Source organism: Papio anubis, chromosome 15 (genome assembly GCF_008728515.1).
Source record: "Papio anubis isolate 15944 chromosome 15, Panubis1.0, whole genome shotgun sequence".
In the NCBI taxonomy this organism is placed as follows: Eukaryota; Metazoa; Chordata; class Mammalia; order Primates; family Cercopithecidae; genus Papio; species Papio anubis.
In genome coordinates, this window is record NC_044990.1 from 24,122,003 (window position 1) to 24,130,374 (window position 8,372).

The 8,372-nt window shown below is 41.4% G+C and overlaps 1 pseudogene; it reads right to left on the minus strand.

Moving 5' to 3' along the window:
• Nucleotides 1-5,727: 5,727 nt before the first annotated feature.
• Nucleotides 5,728-8,095, minus strand: LOC110741654 (annotated as a pseudogene).
• Nucleotides 8,096-8,372: the final 277 nt, after the last annotated feature.

Consider the following 8,372-nt stretch of genomic DNA (forward strand, 5'->3'; position numbering starts at 1 on the left):
GGATGCTTCCTTTATCCTTAAGGAAACTCTTCTAAATGAACTGAGTCTTTACTTCTTGGAAAAATATCCAAATCATGTCTCATCCTCCTTCTATCTGACTTTTACAGGCTCTGCACTGGTTTGTTGGCAGGTCCCTCTAATTCCGTAGAGGCCTTGGTGACACGCAGCCTTCTCTGTGCAGTGCGTGGTTAGCAGTAAATCTTGAGCCATTCAGCGCAGCGTTCCTCCTGGGGTTCAATCAACTCACACCACCTTTCAGGGAAAAATCACCCAGACACGTGTGACTGGTGTTAAATTAATTTGCGGCCAGTGCTGGCTAATGCATTTCAAATGATTTAGCTCTGGTTGCTTCACTGAACATGTTCTCCAGTTTGGGTTTCTGTGAATAATAAGAGAAAGGGATGTCCTAGAAATGTGGAGCTGCCTATGTTGATTAGCAGCCAAGTAATTTGGGGCGAGAAAATTTAGGAGGGTCATTCACATGCTTGCCACCACTTCAAATCTCAGTTTTACTGAGAAATAAAGGTCTTTTACCTTATGTTGACTTAGTGTTTCTGAAGAGGGAACATTGCATATTTTGTTGCTAAGTAAAACTCGAAGTTTTCAGTTTCAGATAGAGTATTAAATAAAAAAGATAATTTCTAAAAGATAACTTCTAAAAGATAATTAGAAATTGCTTAAATAATTTCTAAATCATTTTCTCTTTTTTACATTTGGTGTGAAACTCTCCTCAGGAAAGAAGTTCAGGTTCCTAATCCACCTTGAATAGCCAATTTTACTAAGAAGGCCACAAAGACAGGTAAAAATAAATTTTTTCTTCAGTTAGGTTTGGACCAGCCTACAAAAACAACTTACTAGCAATTGCCCCAGGAAAGAACATTATTAGCACAGTTTCCATTTTTTGCTAGTCTATAGGTAAGCCTTTAAAGTTTAACAAAAGACACTTGTTTTTTAATGTTTTCTTTTTTAAGAGTAGGAACTCAACTTGATCTTTCATTCTTCTGTATCACTGGGGTGTGTGAGAATCAGGGTGTTAATGGGAATTCTGTTCGCCCAGGAGCTGGGGCCAATCCTCATTCTGACATAGTAGCAGCTTTATTTGTCACCTTCTTTGACAGTGAAAAGGACCAGACCAGAGGCTAAGCCCTGAATGTGAGCTCCAAAGGATGCACAAGGTGATTCACTGAGATGTGGAAGAAAATATTGTACCATCTCTACAAAAAGTGAAAAAATTAGCCAGGCGTGGTGGTGCACACCTGTGGTCCCAGCTACTTAGGAGGCTGAGGTGGGAGGATTGCTTGAGCCTGGGATGTTGGGGCTGCAGTGGACCAAGATCATGCCACTGCACTCCAGCCTGGGTGACAGAGTAAGACCCTGTTTCCAAAAAAAAAGAAAAAAAAAAGGAAATATTATAAGTTCTGTTTATGTTTATTTTCTCTAAAAAGTTAGAAAGACACTAAGCTCTAAAGTCTGCTCATGTATAACGCATGGACAGGCACTGGGACCTTCATGTGGAGTGAATAGTGGTCACATTTTTGTTAGGGAAGGGGAGCGTCCTGAGAAAAACCAAATTCCTCAAGAGGTTGAGGGTGCCACCTTTCTCTTGTTGCACATTGCAATGAGGGATGGCAGTTTACACGTGTCAGGCAAAGTGGATTTATGGATGATGTTGTCTGGTCTTAACTCAGCAAGTCACTGCAAAATGGACATGTGATTTAAGATGATCTCAGCAAAGAGAGGGTGGGTTGAATGTAATGGTAAGGCAGGCATGAGTATACAAGAGAAAAGGCCGCAGTGACAGTTTTGCTTTCAGAACTATCTCCTTTTCAGTGAAGTTGCTCAGTAGATGTAGAAATACAAATTTACAGCCACAATCATTAATGACACCCCTCACCTAACTGTGTGACGTCTTGAGATATTGGCTAACAAGAATTGAAGCCATTATGCATTGAAAAAGACAATAAAAATATCTGCAATATTTTTTTAACTGACCTAAAATCATGTACTATTCAGTGTAGTATCTCTCAAAATGTTAATTAGTGTAATGGAAAGTGCTTAAATGCCTCTTTTGAGGTTTCTTAGTAGTGGGAAAAAAAAAAGGTACATACGATCACAGGAAATACTTGTTCTTCCTACTACAATAAATACAGCTGAAATAATGCATGAAAAAATATAGTGACGAGGCTTTTAATATACTGACAAGTCCTAAATTTGTATTTCCATTCCAAACGCCTCCCCTGTAATGCCTGACTCTTACAAGGGACTGGTTTCTTGACGCCTTCCTGGGATCTCTAGTCTTCTGCAGCTTCACGCATCCAAACTGAGCTCTTGATTGCTGCTGTTTGTCTCTCCCTCAGTCTCCTCCTCCACAAGTGGCTCCTGCCTTCCTCAAGTGTTTACGTTAAAAACCATGTGTGTCCTATCTTCTTTCTCTCTGATCCTGTATCCAAAGCTGTCAGCTAATTTCATGGGTTCTATGTCAAAATATGTCCAAATCTTTCGATGTCCGACTCTCTCACCACTAGCATTTCAGTTCATCTCTCATCTGGACAATTGAAATTGGTCCCCTGTTCCTGTCCTGCCATGTTGCAGTCTCTTCTCCACAGTAGGCTGGAGAAATCTTCTTAAACCTAAGTCAGACTGTGTTGCGCTCTGCTGAGTCCCCCACCCCGGTTTCCTGTCCTGCTCAGGATGAAATCTATCATCCTTACCCTAGTCCTCAAAGCCCTGCATGACCTCTCCCAGGCTGCCCTCTGTCCTCTGGTCCTCCCACTTCCCCATCCTTTCTCCTTCCAGTCAACTGGCTTCCTGTGGGTCAATCCCACCCAGGAAACTCCTGCCTGGGGGTCCATCCCCTGCTGCTGCTCCCTCTGCTGGATACAGATAATCTACAGCTTACCCCTCCACATATTCAGGCCTTTGCTCAGACCTCACCTCCTTAGAGTGGTCTTCCTCATCATCTGAAATGTCTTACCCTATCACTCTCTGTCCCCAGAACCAGTTAGCTTTTCTTTGGAACACTCACCCCTGATATAAGTTAGATTTTTAAAAAAATTTGCTCATTGTCTGTTGTCCCTCATAGGAACATAGCTCCATGAAAACTTAATTTTGTTCATTACTACCTCAGCACCTGTAACAGTGACTAGCTCATACAAAATACTCAAAATATCCTTTTTGAATGATTGAATGAAAATATCTTCAGCCAGCCAATATTGCTGATAGATGCAGAGAAAACTTTAAAGAAACAAGTATGGAAACAAATCAAGTAGTGCTTGCTTTACAGCTGGGTGAAGTACAAATGTAGCTTCTGCTTAGATAATAAAACATAACAAGTGCTGTTATTTGGTGAACCAGTTATAGAAAATATGCCAGAAAAGATGTGTTCTCAATTGTAAATAACTTCTCTACAAGAAACCATGTTCTCATGGAACAATTGTTTCAAATGACATTTGATGGAGTGGTAGCTTTCGCTGGAATTAAAAAGAGGATGCTGGATAGCAGTATGGAGATAGCATCACTTGGGAAATTGATTTGCTGGGTGGTAACTCACAGGCAAACTATTGCTGCAGAGCAGTCGAAGTCGGAAGTGCAGAATGAGCTACAGGAGATCACAGATGCAATTAATCTGATTTTAAAAAGCGAGAGAGCTGGCTGGATGTGATGACTCATGCCTGTAATGCCAGCACTTCGGGAGGCCAGGGCAGAGGATCGCCTGAGCTCAGCAGTTTGAGACCAGCCTGGGCAACACAGCAAGATCTCATCTCTACTTAAATTCACAATAGATGTGCTGTTGTTATGCAAAAAATACTTTAAAACATGTAGGATGGAAAGGGTATCAAATATTTTTTACTTTACTCATTCCATTGAATAAATGTATTATTCCTCACCAATAAACAAATAAATAAATAAAATTAATTTAAAAAAATTAACTGGAAGTGGTGGTGCACACCTGTCATCCCAGCTACCTCGGGGACTGGGGAGGGAAGATCACTTGAGTCCGGTAAGTCAAGGCTGCAGTGAATCATGATTATGCCATTGCACTCCAGCCTGGGTGACAGAGTAAGACCCTGTCTCAGGCAACAACAGCAACAACAACAACAACAACAACAGTGAGAGAGTCACATGAGAAGACCTTTGAAATACTTTGCACCAAGATAGAATGATCATGAAGATCTCTTGTTTGCAGTCATCTGTTTTTACAAAAAGACAAGTGTTCTAAATTTGCTGACCTTTTCTTATGGTGCCAAGTGGCTGTTAACAGCCTCTTATTTAGGAGCCATTTTGAAGAGAAAAATAAGGCACATTACTTTTTTTCCTTCCTAGTAAAGATGGTGTTTTAACAATGAGTGAGGGAGTTCGGGTTTTTTTTGGAAGGAACTTATTTAATAACAAGAATGTTTTGAAAATGGATGCTTAGAAACATTTCCATCATTCTATGCATTTATTGCCCAAGTGATATAAGAAGTTAACCTATAAAAGCTTTCATATCTTCATAGTGAAGAAAGTTGGAAAGATAAATTTCTAATCCGTTTTAAAATCTTCTAAAAAAAGTTTCACTGGGTTTTGACCTATTTGTCAAAAATCTTCTGATGATTATTTAAAAAATAGAGATATAATTTGCATATCATAAAATCTCCCCCTTTTCAACACATGCACACGCGTGTTTATAGCGGTACAATTTGCAATTGCAAAGATAGGAAACCAGCCTAAGTGCCCATCAACCAAGTGGGTGAAGAAAATGTGGTAAATATACACCGCGGCATACTGCTCAGCCATACAAAGGAATGAAATAATGTCTTTTGTAGCAACTTGGATGGAGTTGGAGGCCATTATTCTGTCATTATTCTAAGCGAAGTAACTCAGGAATGGAAAACCGAATATTGTATGTTCTCACTTATAAGTGAGGATGCACAGGCATAAGAATGATATAATGGACTTTGGAAACTCACAAGGGAAGGCTGGGAGGAGAGTGAGGGATAAAAGACTACATACTGGGTACACTCCTCGGGCGATGGGTGCACCAAAATCAAAGAAATCACCACTAAAGAACTTATCCGTGTAACCAAACACCACCTGTACCCCAAAAACTATTGAAATATAAAAATTCAAAATACCCCACCTTTTAAAGTATACAACTTAGTGGTTTTTAGTCTATTCACAAATTTGTGCAGCCACTACCACTGTCTAATTCCAGAATGTTTTCAACATCTCAATCAATGAGTATTGAAGAATAACCATTGACAAGAGGAAAGATAGAAATTTTGTGTGGAAATTTTAGCAAAAACCTTTGCATTGTTTGAGGAGGGGACTTAGAAATTGCAGTCAGTAATGTACTTTTCCATTTAAATCTACAGATCTCTGTGAGGTACCCTTTTCAGTGATAACAGGCAGTCATTAAATCCAAAAATCCAGGTAAATTGAACTTAGAAGCTGACTTTTGCTTCACTGGGTTAAATTAAGATTTTAAGAGAGAACCACAGTTAATGACACTGTGTTCATTACAAATAGTACTACTGATAATTAATTTTTGTGAAAGCAAAAGATTTTGTATTATTAATGAATAAGATAACATTCTAAGATTATTTCATCTTTGTTTATCCTGTTAAAATTTCATTTTTGAGTATGCTTTATAATATGTGTACTATAATAATAATAGGAAAAGCATCAAATTTTTTAATTAAGAAATATACCTGTAGGAAGCTGTGCTCAAAATGTTGTGGTTTTTTGTTTTTTTTTTTTCACAAGAGCATTTTTATTTGAGGCAAAGAGAAGTCTTGCTGAAAGGATTACAGTTCCAAGCATCAAAACTCTACTATTAGTGGCACTATTTTGACTTTGTAGATCTTGCTTTTCCTTGGTCAGAAAAGGTTATTCAAGTTGTATTTTCCCCAGCTGGGCAAAAATAAGGGCAAAGAAAACTGGAAGAGACTTCTGCTCTGTGCGTGCTGCTCTCCAAACCCAACATCAAGCTAGGCAAGCCCTCAATGGTCTGTCTTCAGGTTGCTGTTCCACCTCTGAGTGACACAGGCCATATATATTTGCAAGAAAAAATGAGGCAGGAAAAACAGGTGTAGGTCACTTGTGGACAAGCAAGCATCCACAGCCTCAAAATTCTTCATGGAAGAGGTAATCCTTGTGGGAGGCTCAGCTCACCAAGGCACAGAGCCTCCAGTTCCTGCTGTAGCTGAGTAAGGTGATCATATCCTGGCTGCTCAGTTCAAAGTCGAAGACCTTGAAGTTCCCAGCGATGCATTTTGGTGTCACAGACTTGGGGATCACCACCAAGCTCCACTGCATGGGGAACCGTATCAGAATCTGGGCTCCAAGCTCAGAATCTGGAATCCAAGCTCCTCTGCATGGGGAACTGGATCAGAATCTTTTATTGTGGTTGACTGTGATTGCCTTGATCCTGGGATCCTCCAGTAGGGAAGTGTCCTTGGGCTTGGCCCAAGGCCTGTCTGGAGAGCCAAGGCAGTTACAGGCAGTCACTGTGATACCTTTGGACCAGCAGAACTGGATTAACTTCTCCTGAGTTAGGTATGGTTGACACTGAATCTGGTTAACTGCCAGCTTATACTTTGAGCCAAGCTTGTTTAAGATCCTCTCGACGTGCTGATGGTTAAAGCTGGAGATGCCAAAAGCTTTCGCCAGCTCCTCCATGGCTGCCCATGTGTCCACATGTCAGTGTCACTGGGAACCATGTTGCCTGATTCATCCAATGGGAAAAATTCCTTCCCAGGCTTAAAGCCAGTTGGCCAGTGAATAAGATAGAGGGTCATATAGTCCAGCTTTAGGTCGCTGAATATCTTCTGGGAGGCTCCTTTCACCAGCCCCTTCTCATGGTATGTGCACCACAGCTTGTGACGATGAAGAGGTCCTCACCCTTCACCACCTGCTCCCTGAGCTTCTCCCGGGCCACTTGCACCTCATGCTCATTCTGGTGTAGGTGCCGTCAGTGTGGTGGTACCCAGTGTCGATTGCCACCCTCACAACCTCGGTGACCTGGCCTGGAGGGGACTCCCAGGTGCCCAGCCTCAGGATGGGCATTTTGGCAGTGTTGGGCATGAGGTGGCTGGCCATGGCTGCTGAGCTTCCCAGACCCCCGCCTGGAACCATGCCCAAAATGTTTCACTGGTAAAATGTGTTATGAAAACATTTTATAGTCCACTGATTGTAGATTACCTTTGCTCATATACCTTTGCTCATATGTAATTCCCTGATGCAGTGTTTGAAATACTCCGGGTCAATCCATTGCAGAGAGGGTCTGAAGCACATTCAGTGTCCAGGTTTTACCCAGAGAGCTCGGGGCATTTTTAGCTGGCAGAAGCTCTGGTATAAAGGGCAAGGCAGATTCAGATGCATCTAAACTTTATTACATGCACAGCACATGCCAGCCATAATGCAAAGTACTCTTACTCAACTTATTTCATGATTACCATAAACTGTGCTGTGGGGAATGTGAACTCGCTTTATAGATGAGGAGTGTCTGAATCTGAGGGGTAAGATGATTTGCCTAGGGCTGCCTAGATAGTATCAATGATTCAAATCCAGGACTTCTGATTCCCCCTTCCCCTCCATACAACGGGCAATATTAAGGGTGCAGAATTGAGGCTCATATCCTAGCTCTGGCACTTAATGAGTGACCTTAGGCAAGTTACTTAACTTGGTGCCTCAGTTTCTATCTGTAAAATAGGGCTAAAAGGAATAGTCCTCTCTTATAGGATTGTGAGGAGTTTAAATAATGCCTAAAGAGCTTATGCTAGTGCCTGACACATAGGAAAAAACAATAAATATTGGCTATTGTTATCACGATACCTGTTTCCCCCAACTTTTGCTGTCTAATTAGATTATAGTCCTTTTGAGTGCAAGGGATGGTATCTGGTTTCTTTTCCTCTCCTCGTCTCTGCTACTTCCTTTTCTTCCCTTTCCTTCTTTATCTCCACCCCCAAGCATAGTGCCTTGCTCAAAGACAATGCTCAAACGCTTATTAATAATGATACAGTTCAGGCTGGGTGTGGTGGCTCATGCCTGTAATCCTAGCACGTTGGGAGGCTGAGGCGGATAGATTGCCTGAGCTCAGGAGTTCATAGACCAGCCTGGGCAACATGGTGATACCCCGTCTCTACTAAAGTACAAAAAATTAGCTGGGCATGGTGGCACGTGCCTGTGGTCCCTGCTATTTGGGAGGCTGAGGCACGAAAATTTCTTAAACCTGGCAAGCGGAGATTGCAGTGAGCTGAGATCATGCCACTGCACTCCAGCCTGAGCAATAGAGCGAGATTCCATCTCAAAAAAGAAAAAAAAAGGTAATAATGATAGAGTTCACCTAAAGTTTTCAATCAATCAATATTTATTGACTATCTTGTGGGTGA